Below are 24,259 nucleotides of genomic sequence, written 5' to 3'. Positions count from 1 at the left end.
CAGAGGAGCAATTACCCATAGGTGCCCCCAAGGAACTTGTGTGCAGAGGAAAGGAGTCCAATTATATGCACAGCATTTTCACTAAAACAAATTGCATCACCTATGTGTCTCTAACAAGACCCTGAGATAATAGAAGTTTTAGGATTTTCAGAGAGTACATAGCGCCTATATACCAGAAGGTAGACAAATCTCCCCTTCCAAAAATACAGTGGCGAGTTCTCACATCTGAACGCTAGTCATGTGAAAGTATGTTTGTGACATGGGCATGGGCATCTATGGGCATGGCTACCTGCTTGGGTCTTCCAGAGGTGGTGTGTGCTGTGGCCAGTGGTAGACAGTATAACATATAGATTGGAAACTGGAGTGAACACAGGTTTGGCAGCTTTCCACTGTGGAGGGGCACATACAGTTGTAATGTTGTGACCTGCACTGACTAGGTGGCCACCAACATTTTTGAATGCATGCATCCATGTGATGGTGAGGGTATGCAACCTGTGGCTCAACAGATGGTTTGGACTAAGACTCCTATGACCCCTCGCTCTTGGCTATGGTGGAAAGAGCTGATGGGAGTCAAACATTAAGCATAGGCCATCTGGAGACCCAAAGTTTGAAGAACACTGTTAGGAGCTTCTGTGAGCATACCACATGTCCTCTCAATACGGATCAAAGGCACCCATTTCCAACCCGAAAGACAAGAAAACACAGACAACACAAAAGAAATCTGCCACCCTTGTAAAAGCAAGGAAATATCGAGGCTGAGTACCGCAAAAGGAAATACACCAAACACGGGCTATAAAGATTCACAGATCAAGCACTCTCAGTACTGCTCAATTCTGAGTGATCGTTGGGAGCAGTGCAGGTAAGATTTTCTGTATTTTCAATATCATGTGGCAAAGGGAAGGGAATCCTGTTGACATGCGACGGGTGGATCCAGTGCTTTCGTCCAGTCACTCGTACAGCGGTCTGTGTGGCCAGTAGGACCTGGTCAGGGCCCCTCCAACGCATTGCGAGACAGGATGCTCTTTCAAATGCATTTACAAGCACCAAGCTAACAGGTCGATACTGTGACCTGGCCCCTCGTTTTTGACTGGAAGGGCTTCTCGCACCTGTTGATGAATCAAATACAGATTTTCAGTTAACCGGTCACAGTAATCAGAAAGAAGTACATGTTCAATATCCCTCAGGGCCCTTGGCTTAGGCAAATTCCAAATGTTAGCTGGCCTACCCATAACCACTTCAAAAAGGGAGAGCCCAGTCCCAGTCTGTGGGGTTGTTCTCATCGACAGTAACACGATTGGTAAGACACCAGGCCATTTCAATTTGGTGCCGGCACACGTCTTAGCGCGCTTGTTCTTCAAAATTCCGTTGTGTCTCTCTACCAATCCATCACTTTGAGCATGTCTAGCCGAATGGAACCGTTTCTCGATCTGTAATCCTGCACATATTTTCAGAATTACAGCACCGATAAAATGTGGACAATTGTCCGACCAGATGACCCTTGGCAAACCAAACCTAGGAAAATATTCCTTAAGCATGGTTTTCACCGTTGTTATTGCTGCGGCATCTTTAACAGGAAAGGCTTCAACCCATTTACTAAAGGCGCAAATAACAAGTAAGACATACTTAAAGTTATTTCAACGCTCCATTTCAATGAAATAAAAGTGTATAACTTCGAATGTTACATAAGGTGGACCAAAACTACCCCTTGGTGTCGATGTGCCCTTTCCCATATTATGCTGTAGACTGATCATACAACTTTGAACAAAACGTTCAGCTGTTTTTGAGATTTTATCATTCATCCAGACATTTTCTAACATTTTGGAAACCTTCCTTGCACAGATGTGGGTGGGCCCATGAGCCATTGCGACCCGACCATCATTGTAATGTCCACGTCTGGCAGCATCCATTTTCCCTCTAACTTATCCACCCAACACCCGTCATCATCCATCCTTGCCAAACCCTCAGCCCAGATTCTTCTAATGTGGCATCGGCTTGACAATTCTTAACAGATTCAATACCTTCATCTATGGTACAAACATTTGTGGCTTCCTTGCAGTGTACATTTCTGAATAGAGATCAGTGGCAGTTTGTTTGGCCATCTGGTCAGGGAAAGCGTCTCTTTTCCTACATCATTTATGATTTTTCTGATGCGCTGCGCATTTCATGATCGCTAACTGAGTGGGGAGTGCAAGCGCTGAAAGTAACCGTACTATCAAGGAGCCATATTGGATCTTTGTTCCATGTGAGGTCAAGAAACCTTGTTCTGCCCAAAGTCTAACGAAGTTGTGAACTACCCCAAAAGCATACTGACTATCAGTATATATATTTACTCTAAGCCCTCTGGAAAGTTCACAAGCTCAAGTCAATGCAAACATTTCTGCAGCCTGTGATTCTCTCGGTTTCCACAATCGTGCTTAATGTGGTGATAGCATAAGCAGCTGTTGATGTACCATCCGGAAGTTTGAAACAGGAGCCATAACAAAACAGCTCCCCTTGTGGGTTGTTCAAAGGAGTATCCTTTAGGTCGATCCTGCCTTTAGTCTCTTGCTCTTTGGTGTAGAGGCAGTCATGTGACGCTTCGTCACTGCAAGCAGTATCTTGCGGGAAAGGTAATAGTTCAGCCGGATTCAATACACAACACCTCTGAATTTTAATGTGCGGTGCGAACAAGATCAATTCGTATCTCGTTAATCGTGCAGAGGTGAGGTGTTGCATTTGTGTTCTGTTTAATAGAACATCTATAGGGTGGGGTACCATCAGGGTTAAAGCATTGTCTAGGACCATACCCTCGCTCTGTTTTGCAGACGCAACAGCAGCAGCGACAGCTCTCAAACATCTTGGCAAAGTGCATGCAACAGGATCAAGGGTGGAAGAAAAGTAGCCGCACGGCCTATTCTTCCCTCCATGTTCCTGCAGTAATACAGCCAAAGCACATCCATCACGTTCATGAACATACAACCCAAAGGCCTTTTCATAATTTGGTGTGCACAAAACTGCTGCTGAACACAGTGCAGTCTTGAGCAGATCAAATGTTTTCTGGTGTTCAAAGTTCCACGGCAATGGCAAAGAAATGCCCTTCTTTGTAAAAGCCAACATTGGTTTAATCACTAAGAAAAAGTTCGGGATCCACTGCCTACAGTAAGATGCCATTCCCATCAAGGCTCTGACTTCCTTCTGTGTATTTGGGACAGACATGCTAGAAATTATTTTAATCCGTTCAGGCGTCAACCTTCTTCCCTCCTTTGACAGGAGATAGCCTAAATAGGCAACCTCCTGGCGACAATATTGAATCTTTTTTGAGTGAAGCTTTATGTCCATATTTTGCTAGGTGAATAAGCAACAACACTGTGCCCTCCTTACAGGCACTTTCTGAGTCAGCAGCCAAAAGAAGATCCTTTACATACTGAAGTATTATACAAGTGGTAGGCAATTTTAGTGTATCAAGCTGCTCTTTCAAACCCCTACTATAAATGCTCAGACTTTCCCTGTACCCCTGTGGCGCACGGGTGAATGTAAATGAGCTTCCCCCTAAGGTGAACGCAAACAGTTATCTGCTGTCCTTGTGTATAGGAATGCTAAAGAAAGCATTCTTAAGATCAATGATAAAACAAAAAGGAATTGTATTATCGCCTTTCTTATACACAGGCAAAATCAGACTATTGCACAAACTACCTGCAATTTCCTCAATTACCCCACGATGCACAAAACCGGAGACTATGCACTTCAAAGCTTGCTCATCATCAACCGAAATCTTATACTGAGGAATACGTGGCAACTTTACTCCATGTTTCAAAATGATTTTAACAGGCTCAATTTGTAGAACACCGACTCATTGTCATCAATCACCCATAAACACTCCGGAACATCACTAAATTCTAGCGGCAAAGGTCTAGTCAGGAACTGAGAGACAGAAAGTTGCTGTGGTGAAATTGTCAAACGCACTCCATCCGAAGAACAATGAATTACCACATTTAATTCTTTCAACAGATTCAACCCCAACAAATTCTCTCCACAGTTCGTTGTCAAAAGAAAAGGCCAGTGGTCCGTGAATGGACCTAGTGTAATCGGTACCGGCAAAGAAACCGGACAAACTACTGGTGTACCAGAAAACCCTACAGAAACATTGGTTTTCCCTGACAGTGGAATGTTTGGAACCCGTGAATGGTCAATGGAACACTTCTGTGCTCCTGTATCTATCAAGAATAGATGTTTCCTATTTCCCACTATCATTTCATGTAGGTACCTTTCTGATTAACGGGAATAGACGTTGGTTCCAAACCATGCTCGGGCAATCCTAGCGAAACAAAATGTCATCAAAAGGAAGGTCTTCAGAGAGATATGCGGTAGAAGGATGATCAAAAATATTTCTATTATCCACACTCGGAGACTGATTGTCCTGTGTAAAAGGTTGTGAATTCTGAGAAAACTGACTTCTACCAGGACCCCCTGCCCCAGGGCGGCCTCTGGATCGTCTACCCATGGTACCAAATGTGTTATTCGACCTCTGTTGGAGAATTGGGCATTGTGCTCGCCAATGACCCTCTTGTCTGCGTGTACAGGACCCAACAGCACATTACCCTGTGGAGCTTACTGTCCCCTAAATTGTGTATTACCCCCTCTAGGGCCCCTAACAATTTGTTGCAATAGAACTTTGGTTTTCAGGTCTCCCTTTCTCTTTTTGACTCTCTCTTTTTCATTATTGACTCCGTTTTCATAGTACTGAGCCATATGCAACACTTCGGACTGAGACTTAGCTTGCCAAGCGCTCTCAGAACTCATAATTTGCGACTGGATGTCAGGCAACAATCCACGCACAAATGTGTCTACAAATAATCGTTTTCCAGACTCAAATCTTGCCCACTGAAATCTGAAAACACTTGTTCAAACCTATTAAAGAATTTGGTAGCACCCTCAGGCTTCCCTTGGAAACAAGCAATAAGTTTGTCCCAAATAATCCTTCTCTCAGGAATTATGGCTTTTAGTTTCGTGACTATTCAATCAGGCAAAGTCAGTATTACCTGTGGTGGTCTATCTTGTCTAACCATATTATCCCATGTGTCCCCTAATCATGGTACATCATCCACTGTCCTAATCTGTTTCCACAAATCAATAGGTAGGAGCACGGGAAATAACAAATCTATATCACTTAGAGTAAATACTGACGACTGTAAGACAGATTCTATCTCTTTATAGAACCCTGTCGCATTCTTTCTAATATCAGGGATGGATTGTTTGACGGTGTTCACTTCCTGTCTTGAGAACGGGACGTGAACAAACTGCAATATATAATGTGCAGGAATGTCATAGGCAGCTGTACCTGCTCTGGCATTAGCTGGAACCTCGACTTTTGGGACAAATGTCGGAGGAACCTCTCTCATAGGCAACTGAGAGATAGGAAACTCCGAACGCTTACTGAGCAATAGAGCTAAATCGAACGCTAAGGCAGCTGAAGAAGTGTCAGATGAAAAAGCTCTCTTATAGATACTCAATAATTCTGCGGGACAACAAATCTTTCTTTTTATACATTCATCCTGCAGGTATTCTACCATAACCTGTATCACTTTCCTCTGCATTTCTGGCGTATACTGACTATATGTGTCATATACTTCTACGGGAGATATCGACATGTCTGAAATCCATCTAATCGCATCTTTTTTGCAAATTTGTGTTTCCTCACTTGTCGACTTACAAAGAGGAAGGAACCGTTTCTGCACAAAAATAGCGCTCAAACTATCACCATCAATGTCTTCATTCCGTAACTTTTCCAACTCCCTTCTATATTCAAAAACCGTCTCGACGTGCTCATATACTTTCTCCGCAATATCTCTTGAATATGCTAAAACATTCAGATCCTCAACCCTTGTGGGAGACCTACATCATCCAGTCTATTCCACATTACACATAAATGAATTCCCAGTCCTTCGATAAAAACATTTTTCTCAGGAAAACTTTCTAGATTAGAGAGTGTGGCAAAAACATCAGATTGTTCACCCCTCTCCATGCACTGTCTAGCCCATGCAGTCAAATTGTGCTTTCTCTCTTTAGACACAGTATTGCGAGTTACAATCTTTGATTCTGCTCCCTTATTAGCTACAAGCGGAACAGAATCACTCGGAAAAGGAAGAGTAGAAAAATCTTGCACAATCGGTAACAAAGGTGCTATCACTCGTGCAGAAGGCAAATCTACCAAACCCGTACCAGTAGGCAAAGGTGAAGGTGCAGGTGGAGGAGCAACGAGAGGAGGAGGAACAACAGCCAGAGGAAGAGGAACAATAGGAGGAGCAGGAATTACTACGGGAGGAAGAACGACAGCAGGAAGTGGTAAAGCAGCAGGAATAGGTACATACGGAGGTGGCACTGTGGCACCAGGCCTTCGTTCATTTAGAAGTTTGTCAATTAATTCATCAGACACATGAAAATCTTTAGACAGATACATTTTCTGAATACCAAGTTGAAAAGCCCTATTCTTATTTCTAACTGATTCTGACTGTTTACCTTGATCATACAACAAAGCCTTTTCGGCATTGGACATATGACGGCGCGCATGTTTTTCCCTACTTTTAAGTTGCTGCATAGCTTCTTTCTTCCAATTTTGTAATACATCAACTGCTGCAGGTCTAGCCTTTTTCTTTAATAATATATACTCTAAATATTCTATACGAGTAATCTCAAAGCTACCATTGGTTGGCCATTGAAGTTCGGAAGCATGTCTAGTTTGTCTGTACCAAATATCATTAAACACTATACTACCAATGCCATGCTTACAGTACATAGTACACACTAGAGACCCCACCTGTGGTGCCGGATGGCCAAATTCCAAAGATTGTCTGTTGCTGTGGAATAATGCCCTGAAGCAGGCAGACAGTTTCTCAGGCATATCAGATTCCTGGTGTTACCTGGTCAATAATTGTACTCGCGAGAACAATGCGCCAAAACAAATTATCAGGATACTTAAGAATCGGGTCATGACTCACCTGATCAAAGGACAAAGGAGTTCCGATTGGATAACTAAGGACAACTAAGGACCCACGTGGTTGGTGATTTCGGCAAAAACTGCCCGCCTCGATATATGAACCCTCGTCAAGATGCCGTCTCGGACCACGGGCTCACCGTCCAGAGATCCGGTCATGCAGTACTGTTGAGGTATCGTGTCTCATCCAAGAAAGGGGCCCCCTTTTTCACCGTCCGATCCTGGTCCGATAGCCGGGTCAACACTTCAACGAGATGGCATCAATCTTGAGGGTCCCTATTCGGGTGCCATCTGTAAAAGCAAGGAAATATCGAGGCTGAGTACCACAAAAGGAAATACACCAAACACGTGCTATAAAGATTCACAGATCTTTATTCTACTGTACAGTTACAAAGAAACAGAAATACAGATAGCTATCTGGCTCTCAATACATCTCAATGAGTACCAGCCCTTCAGAGTGAGGAGTGAGAGTGCTGGACATCTAGACATTCGCATTTTTATACAATTCAGTAATAATGTCCAGCCCCTCTACAGGTTAATAATCTGTGGTCTAGAGTTCGTGCGAGTTCACTTATGGCTCATACTATAATATGCACATGGATTACTTCGGTTTACATTTCCAACAAGTTACAATGACAAAGTGTATTCCTGGATTTAGCAGTAAGCCTTAGCACATATCCCTTTACAATGTAGTTCTACCAGTGTCCATGCTTGACATTTACATTACATTGTCCACAATGTGTGTTCGTGGATGAGGCTTGTTAATGCATACAATCCTTAGACCACAAGTCATGCTTGGGACAAGGTCTCATTACCCAGTCTAAACATTCGGCCCTCGGACAGTCTAACCATTAACTAGGCTCAAAGGTCGGGAAGGCTCGGTTACAAGTTGGAAACACAGTCCACCATTTTAGAACACAGACTCACATATAAACAGAAATCAAAATGGCGGATGATCCTAAAATGGCGGGAAGTTGATCTAAAATCGGAACTTTGCAACGCGGTTTTCTTCGCAGAGCGACTAGGCATAGGCCAATATATATTAGAAGGAGGCACAATATGATTTCCCATTTAACACCCTTACATGCGAAACAAAAGGTCTCATTTTTAAATTTCAGTCCCTGACCATCTTCCTTGATTTAAGGGATGCTAATGTATAAGTGGAGTGTTTTATCATTGCTGACAAAAGTGCCCCAGTATATCATAAAGCAAAAACAAACAGATAGATGTGTTGGTAGGGACTCTGTTGATCCAGGACATAGCTTGCAAACCTAGTGGTGACAATCATATATGGGATTTTAAAATGCAGAGAGGCAGGCAGACTTTTGAATTTGAAATGATGTACGATTAAATACACTGATAATAGACACAACTTGAGACTTTGGGGGGGGTCACTTTATAAATAATGTAAATTGCAAGCTGGTGAATACCAAGGTTAGTACTTATGTACTACTGGGACCAGCAATGAGGCCCAGTGTGGCAAACATTTCAAAAGAACAACTTAGAGAGCAGAGATATTTGATCTTACTTTTGAGATAAGATTTGATTAATGCTTAGAAACGGTGATACTACCAACAACCAGAAAAGCAGTAGAGCTATGTACTTGGAAGTCTGTCATAATACATTAAACTCCTAAAATATTGGATAGTGTAGTGGATTGTCGTTGTCTATCTTTATGCATAGCTTTGTGTAAAGGTATACAAAAAGGCAGAGAAGTGGCTTGCTTGCCTTATGCCTTTTAACTGTCATTACAATGTAGTGAAAAGAGATGCACTTGTACGCAATTTGTGTGTGGCTGTAGTGTGCACAGCTGTAGATTCCACATCTTTCAACAGAGACAGCAAGATTGGAGTCAATGCAGCAGGAAAATACAAAGGTTGATGTAAGGCCTGCGCTACAAAGACAGAAACAGACTCTATTGGTAGTTAATGCATATATTTATTTTATTGTTAATTCATAATGCGCTTAATACCAGCGAGTGGTTTCTAAGTGTGGGTTCAGGATTTCAGCATGTGTTGCACTGTATTGCTATACTTCCAAGACAAACAAGTTGCCCCTGAGCTATAGGTATAGCTCAGAAACATTGTTTTGCAACACCAACCTTCTCTGAGGGACTTGCATTCAGGGTCGGACTGGGACAAGAAATAGGCTCGGGCACCCAAAAAAAAGTGGCCCACCCCTCGCCTCAAATAAGTGACCCACCACTCTCATCAAAATAGTGGCCCTCAAACCATCATCCATGAATCGCGTCAATTCACGACTTTACAGAAAATATTATCTCAAAAACTCACACCTGGATAAATTGCCCTTTGCGATAGGGTGCCAACTTTTCAAAATGGCTTTGCAGGACACTTTACGCGCAAAGGCTCAAAAAAGTTTTTTAGCGTGTGAGATTTTATACAGCGCCATTTGTTCGCACCAACATATGGATACTTTAGTTTACATCTGACTGTTGTAATGTTTAAATGTCCTGTCCTCTCTGGGTGCAGAGCAGTCGTCCATTGACTAATGACTGCACATTATTTTATAGGCTTAGCCATTCTTGCATGTCACATGTATTTTAGGCCTGGACATTTCAGGTCTGTTTTTGGTCTTGTTTTGCCATACTGTGTACATGGGTGTATAATACATGGAGGGGGGCATACAATTCACTGCAACTTCATAAGCTTCCGTCCTGGGAAACATCATGACACAACGACATCTGGGACATACCGCCCTAAACATGCATTTACAGACTTCACCATTTAGATTATGCAAATTGCCCCCCCCCCCTCGCCCCACCCTGGGCAAGAAAGGGTGTGTATGTGTATAATCTGTATATGTACACAGAGCCACCTACTCATGCCAGCATGTTTAACTATGCAGAGAAAATGCAGAAATGCAACTTGACTTCAGCATACTTAACTCATTTAATCTAAATGTAAAAAAAACAATGATACAGACGTTACGTTTAATTGTCATATCATATATTTGGTGCAAAGAAAGCACTTTGTAGTGAACATTAGAAGTGTCTAGTGCAACAACATAAACGTTCAGCATGTCATCTTTCATCACACCGACTTTTCCAAACACATATTATTTTCAATATACTTTAGTCAAAAATCTCATCATTCTAAAAATATAGTTCATTTCATAAACACAAAAACAACCAACAACAACATTTGTTGGATATTATTCAATTATTTAAAAAAAACTGTTGTGAAGTGCTTATGTACATATAAAAGCCATATTTAAGAGCTTGTTTTGCTATCAACATCTCCTTTTGACTGTGTTTTTGTGTCAACTAGTAGAAAAGGATATCGTTGAAAAAAGGAGTTGAATCTCTATATCCCCTTTTTTAGGTTCATGTCCATGAAGAACTTTGTATAGGACCTCGCTAGTTACACAAGTAATGTGCTAACCCCAACACCCATAATAAACCATGTATGCTTTTTTTTCAATAATTGAGTAGTATCCAACAAGTTTTGTTGTTGGTTGATTTTGTGCTTATGAAATGAACTATGTTTTTAGAATGATGAGATTTTTTAATAAAGTATATTGAAAAATTATATGTGTTTGGAAAAGTTGGTGTGATAAAAGATGACACGCTGAAGGTTTATGTTGTTGCACTAGATTTGCTTAGACCTAAGAGAGGGGTAACCGGTACACTCTTTCGTTATTTCTTATGCCTCTCAGGCATAACCTGAAACAATGGGCTGGGGGAGCCAAAAGGTGCTAATGGGTAATGGGCACCTGCACCAAACTCCCCGCCACACCTGCATATCTTCCCCCCCTCCAAAGGGGAAGATAACAGATAGACAATAAGATGCGGGAGGCAGGATACCACACACCTAGGTGTGAAGTGGCTGTTGGCGTCAGCCTGTCAGTTGGTGCCCGGAGCCAGCAAACATGCGCATGGCCACAGGCCATAATCTTACTATGTATGCGGGGCTGCTGAGCCCCTCTTCTATGACCATGGCGTCCAGAAAGGGAAGCTGCTGCAGCTGCAGTGTCAGCCGCCGACGTAACCAGGTAAGTGCGGATGGGGATAGGGTTGTGATTTATTTTAAAAAACATAAGGGAGAGCAGGGGGAAGATGTCGGCCCGCGGTGGGGGAGGCAGACTGCGGGTTCCGTGGAACGTGGGCTGAGATTATAGGTTTCAGCCCGTGATCCAGGAAACCTGATTGGTTGCACCCCCCAACCCCATTGGGCTTAATGGGAAAAAGAAGGCCACTCAATATTTGGTAGGTTGTCTGGTTTTAATAGCATTATACATTTCAAGCTCTGAAAATGAGCCCTCCCAATAAGACACGAATGCATGTGTTTAATAGTACTTCTAACATCAATTGGGGAAAGGGTTGCTAATAAGTGCTCCTTCCAGACAGGTTCACTGATCATGTTTATATGGGCCGTTTAAGTTTGCTGCACATGAATATTGAAGAGTAGCCAAAAATGTACATGAATTGCTCCAAAATACCCAATGAATCGAAAATCTGTTGTCACTTTTGAATAAGTTATTTCTTAAATGTTTTTTTCCTCAACTCCTATTTTGCTATACATCCCCTGAAATACATTTCAGGGGATGTATACGACTTGAAGTACGACTTCATGTGGCTATGCAGGGATCTGTGGAATGAGCAATTTTATCAGAATGTAGTGTAGGACCTGATGAAGAGTTTGGTGGCAATAACGCAAAAACTCATTTACCATTACGCCATGAAATAATCACCTCCTGTCCACAAAGGTCTGCCTGATTCCAATTAAAGTGGACGTTTGTGTTATTCTCTGTTTGGGGGTCCCGTAGGACTCCAGCAGGCATGGTAATTACTGCATATGGCACTGTTTTTGTGCAGAATGAATCACCGGCAAACAAACCAGAATTTCTGAAACTCATAGTTTCCTGGAGTATTAATACAGCTAGTATTTGAAAATACCAGCTGTAGTACCACTACTGCTAATCTCTTAATCCAAAATCCACTATGTTTTTTTATATCTCTATCAATTTACAGACACAGTTCAGAGCACAATTATACATGATTTTAATATGTTTTGCACATTCTAGCAAGGTTAGTATTTGCATTGCATAGCTTTGAAGTAGAGAAATGAATGCACAGCATTCCATTTTACAAGAGAATTAGCCAATTCACTACCTTACATGCAGAGAAAACAGCAAAAGATAATGGGGGGTCATGAATTTACCAGCACCCGGCAATGGAGACTTACTGGGGCATTACTGCCTCGGCGGACCCGATAAATCCCCATTGCTGGGTGCCAGTGATTGTTACTCCCCATTCCCATTTGATTCCCATTGGAGTCAATGGGAATGGGGAGGCCGGATGCACCGGCACCATTTATGAATGGTGCCGGTGCATCTGTCGAGGTCTGCTCACGAGTGCTAGTCCGCCCGCCAGGTCAGACCTGGAGGGCGGAAAGGCACCCGCAAGCAGAACTCGTAATTTGCTGGTCTGGTAACAACAGTGCCATTAGCTAACCGGCACCGTTGTTACCGGACCGGCATACTTGTAATGAGGTCCAATGGTATTATGAAGGAGATTTCGGTTCTACTTTACACTTCATATTGTTTTGGTTAACAAACATATATAGCAAATATAGTCACTGTGTTCTATGTCATTCCATCAGCAGGTTTTTCTTGCTGAGTTTTGTGCTGCAGATTTTTGACTGAATAAACAAATCAAATGTTTGTATTGTTTTATTTGAGTGGTTCTCACCCAATCCCCATCCTCCCAGATATGTAATACCTATTCACCACTCCACTTACCTTATATCCCATAAACGCCCCTCTATTTTTCAATTAGTTTTTTGGCCCAAAAATAGGCAGCAAAAAACGCAGCGAAAAAAACCTTGGCGATGAATAAATGTTGTACCCGTCCCTGAAAACGACAATGATTCTGATAATACAGAAATGCAAATTCTTTTCTCTGTTTATGGCTACCAGGAAGATAACACATGGACACAATCCCTGACTTTTCTTTATATAACTGCAATATATATTCTGGGGACTGTTGAATTTCTTTTTTGTAACATGTGGTGCACTTCCACTTCAATGTGCATTTTTCAGCATGTCTTCGGCGTTGAAAATCCAGTCTCCGGAAGCCTTATTAAAGGCCTCAAAAATGGTTGCAGTCTGAAAATCATTTTTACTCTGTTGAAAAATGTTCTTGGGAGCGGGAACATTTAATTGCCATGGAGCCTGAAAGGCTGCAGGACTCCTTGCATGTTTTGAGAAAACCGGGAACGCGTGCCCTGTGGAAAGGCAGTCTGGGAAATATCCTGCCCGTGGTCCGTGAGGCGTCCAGCAGACCAGAAGGGTGAAGTGGCAGTTTTGGTGATGTGGCAACTAAGCAGTGTCAGCAGACCACAGAGTGTAAGTATTATCCCATCCACGCTGCATCTGAGGGTATGAGGGGGGATATCGAGTATTTTGGAGTATCATCGAGTATTGTCAAGTATTGCCAAGTATTGTGTAGCATTGTCAAGTTTAGTAGGGACACGAGCAGAGGTAGATGTACCTTTATGTGCCTAGTGCACATTCGGTTTTGAGGTAAAAGATTCTGGTGAACAACCTAGACTATTGACATGAAGGCACGGATGGCAGAAGTTATGTAAATAGTGGACGTCCTGTGGGTTGGGCATTTTAGCCCAGGTCATAGATGACGGTATTCCCTTAAGGTTTAGCAAGTGGCTGACCTAGATTGCGGAAAGTGATTTGACTGCTTAAGTCTCAAGGCGACCCTACAGGTACAGATCAAACACAAGAAAATATTGATATACTCTGCTAAGAGGCAGGACGACAGCTGGGGGGTTTGTGGTGGGGTTGTGAGTCGATTTGAGGTCAGGTAAGAGCAAGAGCAATGTATCAAAGGAAGTGCGGGGGTGGCACGCCCCAACAGCACCTGTGTAAGACCCTTGCACCTTATAAGTATAAGATTTGTAAATATAGTATAGAATGGACTAAAGGCAACAAGGGTAAATTGACCAAAACATAGCCACCATGCAGAAGTTTCTCCAAGGATGTGCAGCAAACTCTACTGACACACGGCGAAGCTAGCAAGCCACATGGCACTATTCGAGTTGTCGAGGATGTTTGAGGAGGGCGATGGTGACGCAGCGAGGTGTCAGTGGATGCTGAGCCACCAGGAGGTGCAGGGGGCTGCGCCCCCACCCTCCTCTCCACCACCCTCTCCTGCAAGCAAGAACTCAGAGGACACAGGCAATGAGCAGGGGGAGTGCCCATTACAGGAGCTAAAAGTAGCAGAGTGATATTCAAACCCAATATATAAACCACCACCATATATCAAGGAAGAGGGACAGAAAGGAATGGGGCAACCGAATGACGAGAAGAGAGCGTGCAGTGAGGCGCAGAAGGGCACAAAGGAGGGAATAGATGGCATAGCCACAAAAAGTCGGTAGGTGGACAGATTCTCCTACAGAAGGGAAGACAAACAGAGAGGCAGAGGGAAAACCAAAGGAATAGAAGGCCTTAAGTGAAGCAGCAAAGCAAAGGACTGGGCAGAAATAACGGATGAAGCAGACCGAAAGGAGAGAGAGGGAAAGAGAAGAGAGACTAGAGAGGGAGCACAGAGAAAGGAAAAGGGAGGAAGCAAAAGAACAGGAGCAGCAAGAACAGAGGAGTAAGGAGCAAGAACAGACTGAGAAGCAAAGGGAAGCAGATGAGAAGGAAAACTGATTGTTAATAGACAGGGAATGGTGGAAGTGGCAGATAGAGCGGATTATGTGAAGTGCAAACGCAAGGAGGAGGTGAGTGTGCGATTAAAGACATAAGAGCACGATGGGAAGTGGGTACTGGAGACAGTATGAGCCAGGGAGGAGCAAGTAGGCACACAGGTGCAGACAGTACAACCCTGCCAAACAGGCCCATGACAACAGCAGAAGGAATGGGCATGGAATCCTATGGAGATAAGGGTGGCATAGACTTGATTGATTCAAGGGGGAAGGCCGGGGAGACATAACCCCTAGGAAGCTGACCTTTGTGGAGTATTCTGGCAGCGTTATGGAGACAGAGTCAGAAGATGGCGCAGGGGGAACTGGGGATGACAAAGCAGAGGGATGAGGTATAGGTCCCCGGGGGACAGGGTGGAAAGGAGTGTGACATGGGAAGGGGGCAGAAATACGGGGACGACGAAGTGCAGCAGGGACATTCAGGTGCTTCGAACCAGAGCAGCATCACATGACTCTGACAGTGGACTTCCATACGTTGAAAGAGTTAGGTATCTCCCAGGACAAAGGAAGGGGGAGAGGGCTATAGCCTGTTCAAACACTAGGATCATAGGCGTCTGACAACTGTGCGTGACTGCCCAGAGGAGAACCAATAGACGTAAACACTGACCCCAGACACGCAGACAAACACATTAAGCTGACTCGAGGAGCGAGCAGGGAGGAAGGATTCACACACTACTGGCAAAGGGAGGGGGGCGACCTCAATATATACCATGGAAACACATTGGCAAGGAAAACATGAGATAAAGGTTACCTTCGTTGAACGCGGGTGAGGGGAACTGGATTTACGAAATGGAAAGAATGCCAGTGGGACAGAGATTAGCAGTGGGGGATGTGAAGGACTACTATTGGCGATCCTCGGAGAGGCCGCTGATGATGTATGGAAAAAGGTGGAGTTCCCAGGAGTGACTATCCCTGACACAGCACACAATGGTTCACCATTTGCAAATTGCTGAGCTGCAGTATGGGAACATTTAAGGACACAATACACAGACATGTCAGACATTAGTGTAATAATGTCCCACAAGATGGGTCCAGATGAAGACCCCTACACTAACTTCAGGTGATCCAAGAGCTTTGACACCTTGAAACACAAGAACCAGCTGAAAAAGTTAGTAGGCATGGAAGCAACACCTAAGCCGAAATACAGCTCACAATACTACACCGTTGTAGGCTATTACAAGAAAAAATAAGGAAGAAGAACGAAGAGATGAAGCAAGAGGAAACAAGGCTAGTACAAAATAAATGATCAAGTATGCCTTGGAAGGGGCGGTAATGACGAGCGCAGAAGCACAGGAGATACCACAACAACAGTGTTGTGGAATTCTCACCCACGGGGAGAGAATTCTTGGGGCGGGGGAACATGCAACATGGGTTTCAAGGAAGAGGGGGGCCACCCAGGGGACACTAGTACAGCCCACAGATACATCACAAACAAGCGGGTTGCCCACGAGGGTTTCAAGAATATGGGGAACAGGTGCAGCAAGACCCAGGGGATTATGCAGGGGGTTTCCAAGGGCAAGGGAGGGAGCCACCACAGTCCTCATTGCGCGGCAGATAGGTCACATTTACAGAGTGTGCAGAAGCAGGGGGGTGCAACAGAATGGGGAAGTGCAGTAGCAGCAATCATATCAAGGGGAACTGGATGAGTATTACACACAGGACGAAGCACAACAACGGCAAGGACCAAAACTGAGCGCACACCCACAGACACACCAGTCCATGACACTGATACCACAGATGCATGCACCCATACCACAGTATTTGCAACCACCCCAGACTCGAGGTAACGCACATCAGGTGCCACAGATACAGAACAGCATGCAACCAAATGACGGGACAGTCACACGCATAGACTACACAGCAACTACCCCTATTAGGAACCTGGGGGGTCACTACTGTGGGGAACAATCCATTTTCTGGGTATGGGAGGTCTTAATACCCTCAATAGGACAGCCCACAGACAGACTTGATGTGTTACATCCTGTCAATCACTCCCAACCCTGTGGAGGAACCACGCATAGGGGTGTATATAGGTGACAAGACAGTTTCCTTTCTTGGAGACACAGGGGTGACTAAATCCTGCATCTGAGAGGGCATCTATAGGTTGTCAGGTGATGCCATGAATGCTCAAGGATTCTCTGGGGCTATGGAAGTGGTTCCTTTCATAGACAATGTATCCCTTTCTATAGGGGAACACGTTATCTTTGCCTTTACTTTACTCTCGACAAACACCTGTGAACATACTGGGGAGAGACATTATGAGCAGACTTAACATGACAATTTCATTCACTTACAAGGGAATAGTGTGTTCCACACCAGGAATACACATTCTTAATGTAAAGGAAGTCATTCAGACCTATTGTGGATGGAAGGTACAGAGGGGGGTGGCCGCTGATGAGGTGCTGTTCCAATACAGAACTGAGATTGCAATTGCATGACTCCCAGGGATTCAAGGGAAAATGTGTCACATTCCAAATTAGTATTTGTTCAGACCAGAAATACCATTGGGTGAGGCAGAAGGGACAATAGTGGCACTAGAGATCGAGGCAGTGATTATGGGAGACAAGTGGATATCAGAACATGGGACGGATGACACAAGAAGACCATGGAGAGCATTGATTGCAGTATCTGAAGGGTATAGATTGATCGCAGTGACAGACGGAGAACTATTTAGAGACAACAGATCAGACCATGAGATGGTGTTCGAAATGAGTGGGACATATTGGATAAAGATACATTACAGAGATTTAACACAGGGGATAGCTATGGCTCTGAAGCACCACCATCCTTTTGCAAGGAGGATTTGGCCAATGCCCCGGATCCTATCGACCCTATGATGTGGGAATTTTGAAGGGAGTGGGAGGAGTGAAGATCAAGCTGAAACCCAGTGCAATTTTACCCAGAGTTAAACAATACCCACTTTCAAGGGAGGCAGACGAAGACCTTTATGAGTCAATTGCAGCACTAGTGGAGCGGGGCATTTTAATACCATCAGAATCACTGTGCATCACTGCTGTCTACCCAGTCAAGAAAGCAAAAAGGGGGTCATGGTGTTTCATACAGGACTTCCGCCCTCTTAATCATATTGTAGAAGCAGAGTATCCTTTGATTCCGAATCCAGCGACAATTTTGTCCAGCATCCCAGTGGATGCTGCCTGTTTCACGGTCATAGACTTGAAGAATGTCTTCTTCTCTATAACACTACAACCAGACTCACAAGAATTGACTTCCTTTATGAATAGGAACAAGAAGTGGAAACATCCAAGATTTGCTCAAGGGTACTGCGAGTCACTCTCCATATTCAATAAGGTCCTCCAGATGGACCTAGGCAATGTACAAATGGAGAACACATTCATACATTATGTAGATGACATTTTGATTTGCAGCACGCCAGCAGAACAGTGTAGAAATGACTCAGTACGCATGTTGACAGTGTTAGCTGACAAGGGTTACGAGGTGGACATAGCCAAACTACATTACTTTCAGAAAGAAGTGCTAAACATTGGACAGATGATCTCCCAAAATGGCTGACAGGTGATGTCAGAAAGGTTGGAGGCAATATGCAGGACAGCAAAACCCATGACAGTGAGTGAGATGCAACCATTCTTGGGGTTATGCAATTACTGCAGGGCATGGGTATTTGACTACAGCACTTACACCAGACCTCTATTGAGCAATCTGAAGGAACCACCGAGCGGATCCAAGACAATACGATGGACAAAGGAAATGACTGAGGCATTTGATGAGCTGAAGGAAGCGATATGCACAATTCCAGTGTTAGGAATACCAGACTACAAAAAGGAAATCTTCGTGTTCTCACACTCTGATGGGGTAGTGATGACAGAAGTTCTGATGCAGAAGACAAACTTGGGGCACAAACCACTAGCATACTACAGTAGGAAGCTCAACCCAGTGATGAGAGGACACTATTCTTGCCAACAAGCTTTGGGTGATGCCGCATTCACAGTGGACAAGTATTGGGCAAGTATTGCCATGGGGTGCAGCACCATGATTTATGTGGAGCATGCCCTCTTCGCTATACAGGAGAAACCAAAGAGCAAACTGAGAGCATCAGGTATGAGTTGTACTATCAAATCCTTCGCTTAAAGTAGTGAGGTGCAGACTTGTTAACTCAGCGACTTTTCTCGCCGACATTTTACAGGATTGTGACTACGCACATGACTGCAAAGAAAACATACAGGAATTCAGTGACAAACCGCAAGGTACAGGAGGACGCACTTGAGGGGGGGAGACGTGCTTTACATTGACGGTTCATCAACGATTGACCAGACAGATGGGGTCGGACGTACAGGAACGGCAGTGGTGCAGTTAAGAGAGGATGGAACCAGTGGAAGTAGTGGTCAGTGCGCGATTGCCATCACATTATTCAGCACAGGCAGCATAACTGCTGGCATTAATATTGGCATTGGAGCTCAGCAGAGGGAAGGAGGTGACAATTTATTCAGATTCCGCGTATGTGATGTCCACAGTACACTCAGGGCTGTCAAGATGGATGATGAGGGGCCTCAGGAGGGCTGACAGGTCACCAGTACAGCATGCACTTTTATTGGGCAGGCTAGTAGAAGTTATACATTATCCTGAGCAAATAGCCATAGTAAAATGCCAACCACACACACAAGGGAAGGACCCCATCCCAAGGGGAAATGAAGCAGCAGTTGTGGAAGCAAAGTGTGCTGCATATTATGAAGAGCTCATAGAAATCGAGGCCTCATCACATGCCTGTGACTATGGAAAAACAATGATACTAAAGGAGGGATACAATGTATTGCCAACAACACAAATAATGGAACTGCAGGGAGCTGCAACCATGGAGGAGAAAGCCCTTTGGACTAGGATGGGGTGTATAGTATCTCCAACAGATGCCCTATGGTGGCAGAACAATACAAGAAAGTGGTCATGCTACTTGCATTGTTGCACACAGCATTGACTCAGTTACACTATCCAACACACACAGAGAAGGTTGTGCTTGCTACCCATATTGGAGAAACATGGTTCTGTCCTAATTTGGCAGAACACGTGGCTGAATGTATGACGAACTGCCTGATTTGCAAGCAGTATACTGCAGGACATACATTGAGAGTTGTGAGAGGAGCCATACCTCGCCTAGTTCGTCCATTTGAACATCTCCACATCGACTATGTTGACATGATCCAGGTCTGCCAAGGATACTGCTACATGAAAGTGGTTGTATGCCCATTTTATTGGTGGATTGAGGTAGGCCCCCGTTCACATCCAAACACCCTCAGGCTGGGAAATTTCGGGTCTGGGAAGTATTCCCGCGTTGGGGCATGTGTGAAGTCCTGCGGTCTGACAATGGCCCTCATTTCGCCAACGAGATGCTCAAGCATATCACAATGTTGCTGGGCATTCAACATACATTTTCCTGTGCTTATCACCTGCAGGCAAACAGGATGTGTGAGCATCTCAATGGCCTTCTGAAGGAAGGCATTGCAAAAAACCAAAAAGAGCATGAGCAGAAATTGGCTCCACTGCCTACCCCTAGCACGATTTTCATTACGCAACAAGCTTGGGTCCGACCACTATTTAACCCCACACAAGGTCGTGACAGGACAGCACATTCAGCTTCCCCTGGCTCCTCTCGCTGGGCGCTAAAAGATTCAGAGAGTAGTGCAACTGTTTTAGGCCAGGAAATGTATGAATATGTCCCTTCCTTTATTGCCAGTGCCTCTTTTATCTCTCACCAGATACAACGACACCAGGGAGGCCCTGAAGCTAAAGGAGAAAGCAACAATGTGAACGACCCAAATGACTTGTTGAAAGAACCACCTGTTTTTCCAGGGGATCAGGTCCTCTTGCATATTTTTGTCAGTCGATGGGACGCACCCAGATTCACCGGCCCGTAAACTGTTGAAGCCGTGACTGAACAAGCAGTGAATTTGGAGGGGCGATCAGTTTGGAACCACCTCACAGATATCAAGCCCTACAAAGCTGTGGCCTAACCTGGCAACGAGATTGTCAGGGCCAACAATTATCAGCAAGAGGAACAACAAGATAACTCAGAACTTACACTGCCAAGTGGAGGACACCCTATGGTTAGTCACTCAAGGGCAGCAGAGTTAGGGCAGGGACTTCGTACACATCTAGAGTGAGGATACACTGTCTGTTTGTTATTTTATTCCCTACATATATTTTTTGTGAAAGTGCAACTGTGATATTTCATGACTATTCATGTTGCCCAATGATTTACAAACTGACACCTTTTTGGGCAAATTTGTCCTTTTTATTAGAAGGTCAAACAGATTTTGAGCACGTCCTCCTGGTATATATTATCACATTTATTTTTCTAGCATATTTGGCCCAAGCCTACCCACAACTTGAAAGAGGAAACCCATCAGTTCTCGCAGTGCACCGAGACCCTAGAATTAGAACTGTGTATTTGCTATGAATGATTATATGATCCACAGGGCTTAAACCTAAATCTAATACTAACAAAATAACGCACAACCTTTGCGCATTTCAGGCGGGCAACTGATATCTTCAAGCTGCACAAGGATCTAGCAGCACGGGTAAAAATGAGTGCAATTATAAAAAAATGCTTATTTTGTTATGTCTCTTATTTCCGAGTGGGGTCTGTTTGTGCCCTACCTGTCTTACACGTGCAAGAAAATAAAACAGACACTCCCCGGACAGGGAATAAGGCAAAAGAGAGCGGGCTGTGAGAGTTCAAGGAAAAGTTCATCTAGATCTCTGAGAGTGCTCTGGCAAAATTAATGTTGCAGTACATTTTATAGGTACAATGATGCGTCTAACATATGATACTACATTGGACCCGGATTGGTCAGCTAGGGTGGTGTCTTAGGTGTGGGCATCATCTCATCCTCCTGGTTGGTTGCCCGGTTGGCGGGAGGATGGACGTCAGACATCTGTGCTCCGGATGGGTGAAGGTCAGGTCACTACTTCACATGGGTGAAGCAGGGTGGTCACTATCTAAGCTAACATAATATATTCTCTATAATGCATGCACTAAATCATAGTGATGCAAAAAGACTCTCAATAATTTGTCATGTCTCTATAAAAGTCACACAGGTATTTATCTCATCTATAAGCTTTGGATTATACAAGTCATAGGTTAGGCATCTTCATCACTATAATACAATGACCAGAGTGTAGGCTTATGCTTACAAGAATCTCAGGTATGTGGCGTTTGTTAGTACTGGACACGATATACTGAATCAGGGGACTAATGTTAGTTGGGGGTCTGCGGGGTGGGCATCATGGCATGGACAGTGGTCTGGTACATGAAAGGAATACCTTGCAGGGACACAGGGTCAGAATGGCAGTAAGTTTCCACTGGCGAGGGTTTGGGGGCAAGGACACATTTGTGGAGATGAAGAGCTATGGGCTTAGTTCATGCCGGTTCACATGCAGGACAGTGATCTCGGATGAAGAGTGATGTGTTACATTTATTAGTTGTTGCAAATACCTCTGGCTTCAGCATGGGAATGGAGCCACAGAGTTTTCCAGTCAGAGTGGGAACGAGGGTGGGGGCCATGTGCCCTGCGCTTGGGCGCTGCAAGGAAAGGGAGAGAAGTGTTTCATACTATCGCAGTGAGGCCTGGTCACCAAGATGGAGTGGAAAGGGGGTTCAAAAATGGATGCCCTGTGTCCTGCTCAGTGGTCCCATCTACGCGAATGTAACCTAAAGTTAACATTGCATAAGAGCAAGGGGCGAACCCACTACTGGAGGCACTTGGTCCCAGTCTTGTACTGAGAAGTGAAGGATGAGAAGGGCCTGCTGGCCCCTCGCTCCCACACATTCCCCCCTTTCGTTACATCTAAAGTAACAAATATTTATTTTTTATTCTTTTCGTTCTCCCTTCGGTAGTACTCAGCTTCCGCAACTGCTTCGTCCCACGCTGGGGTACCCTTTATTGGCATACATGCCCTGCATACGCTTTTCAAGCTATTCCCTCTTCTTGCATATTCGTCTGGTGTACATATCAAGTAGATTCCACCATCTCCATCTAAGTCCACCCATACCTCTCTGTACCATTGCAACTCACTTGGTTCCTTTATCGTTCTTTGATGCAAATTATCAACCCTGTCCGATATTGCCTGTAAATGTCTGTCATCCTGTGTTGCGGTGTGGTGTATTCCCCTGTTTGTATTTGTGCATCTATCATGGTAGCTACCGTTGTCGGGCGGCCCATTGTTACCATCATCATAGCCGAAGTAGGCATGCTCTTTTCACAGCACCAGAGTCCCAGTTGGCACACACAGAAGAATAGGAGCACAAAGACGATGATGGGGATGAGTATTTTCATTGCCACGTTTACCCATGATGGTATCCAGCCGAGCAGATTGTTGAACCATGTGCTTTCCTCTGCACCCCCTTCTGTTCTCATCCTCTCTCCTAAATTGTGTCCTGCTGTTATCACATGTGAGAGTGTCCCGTTATCAGCATCTTCAGTTGGCACAAACGTGCAACACGCCCCCCCAATTTTTCGGCAAACACCACCATCCATTGCCATGAGTAGATCTAGGACATATCTGTTTTGCATTGTCATTAGGCGCAGTGCACGGAGCTCCATTTTTATAACGTTGAACCCTTCTAGTTGGATGAGCTCCCATCGCACTATCTGCAACCATTTGGCATTTGTTCGTGCTTGGAGTCCCGGGACAAGGAGTGAGGCGAAAAATGTCTCTGCTGATGAAAAGAGCCTGTACTTCTGCGGGAGCTCAGCAAGGAGTTTCGATGATTCGGATGAGATATAGTCGGAGGATCTTTTACTTCGCAATAGTTTTTTCTTCAGTTCATATTCTGACAAAAGTTCGTAACCTGGAGCATCTGTTATCATTATTTCAGGCGCTGTCGATGGTTCAGCCAATTGCCCTGCTGCCGATATGCCAGCAGATTCTCCCGTCGTTCCTTGGATATGGCTTTCTGGTATTACCATCAGGGCTATATGGAGGGTGGCTAAGGCACAAGTACCTCTCCATGCTGTTGGGAGGTGTAGATAGGCTTGTTTGCCGCAAATCCAGTACATGTCCATTAGTGCAGCGGTGCCTTTCTTCATGTCAGGTATGATTACCGTCTTGTTGGATTTCTTTGTTTCCCCCATGTTCACACTTCCTTCCCCATGGAAACATAGTTCATGTGGTACCTCTTTCTGTGTTTTTCCAGCGCTGTGACCTACGCTAGCTTTGTGACAAGTTGCGACCAGATGGGGGCACATACTTCTTTTATCAATTGGAAGGTGTCATTGGATAGCCCTCGGAGTGCTTCTGCTTTGCATTTGATAGTTTCCTCGTGCCATTTATTTTCTGCATACCTCGTCCCTTTGATGACAAGAAATGGCTCCTTAAGGCAAATTACTCCTTGGCATTTGCTTGTGTATGTTCTCTCATTTTCCATTGTGATGGTGTGCGCTTGGGAGGTGCTTTTAATCCTGCACAAAACCAAAAAAATCAAACATTGGGCCTCCAACAAGGGTACTTCCTGGGGTACTAACATTTTTGGTGTTCCCGATGCATGCAGGATTAGTGAACAGACGTAACAGCTTTC

Source organism: Ambystoma mexicanum, chromosome 5q (assembly GCF_040938575.1).
Source record: "Ambystoma mexicanum isolate Mex_15411 chromosome 5q, UKY_AmexF1_1, whole genome shotgun sequence".
NCBI classification, from domain to species: Eukaryota; Metazoa; Chordata; class Amphibia; order Caudata; family Ambystomatidae; genus Ambystoma; species Ambystoma mexicanum.
This window is presented reverse-complemented; position numbering follows the sequence as displayed.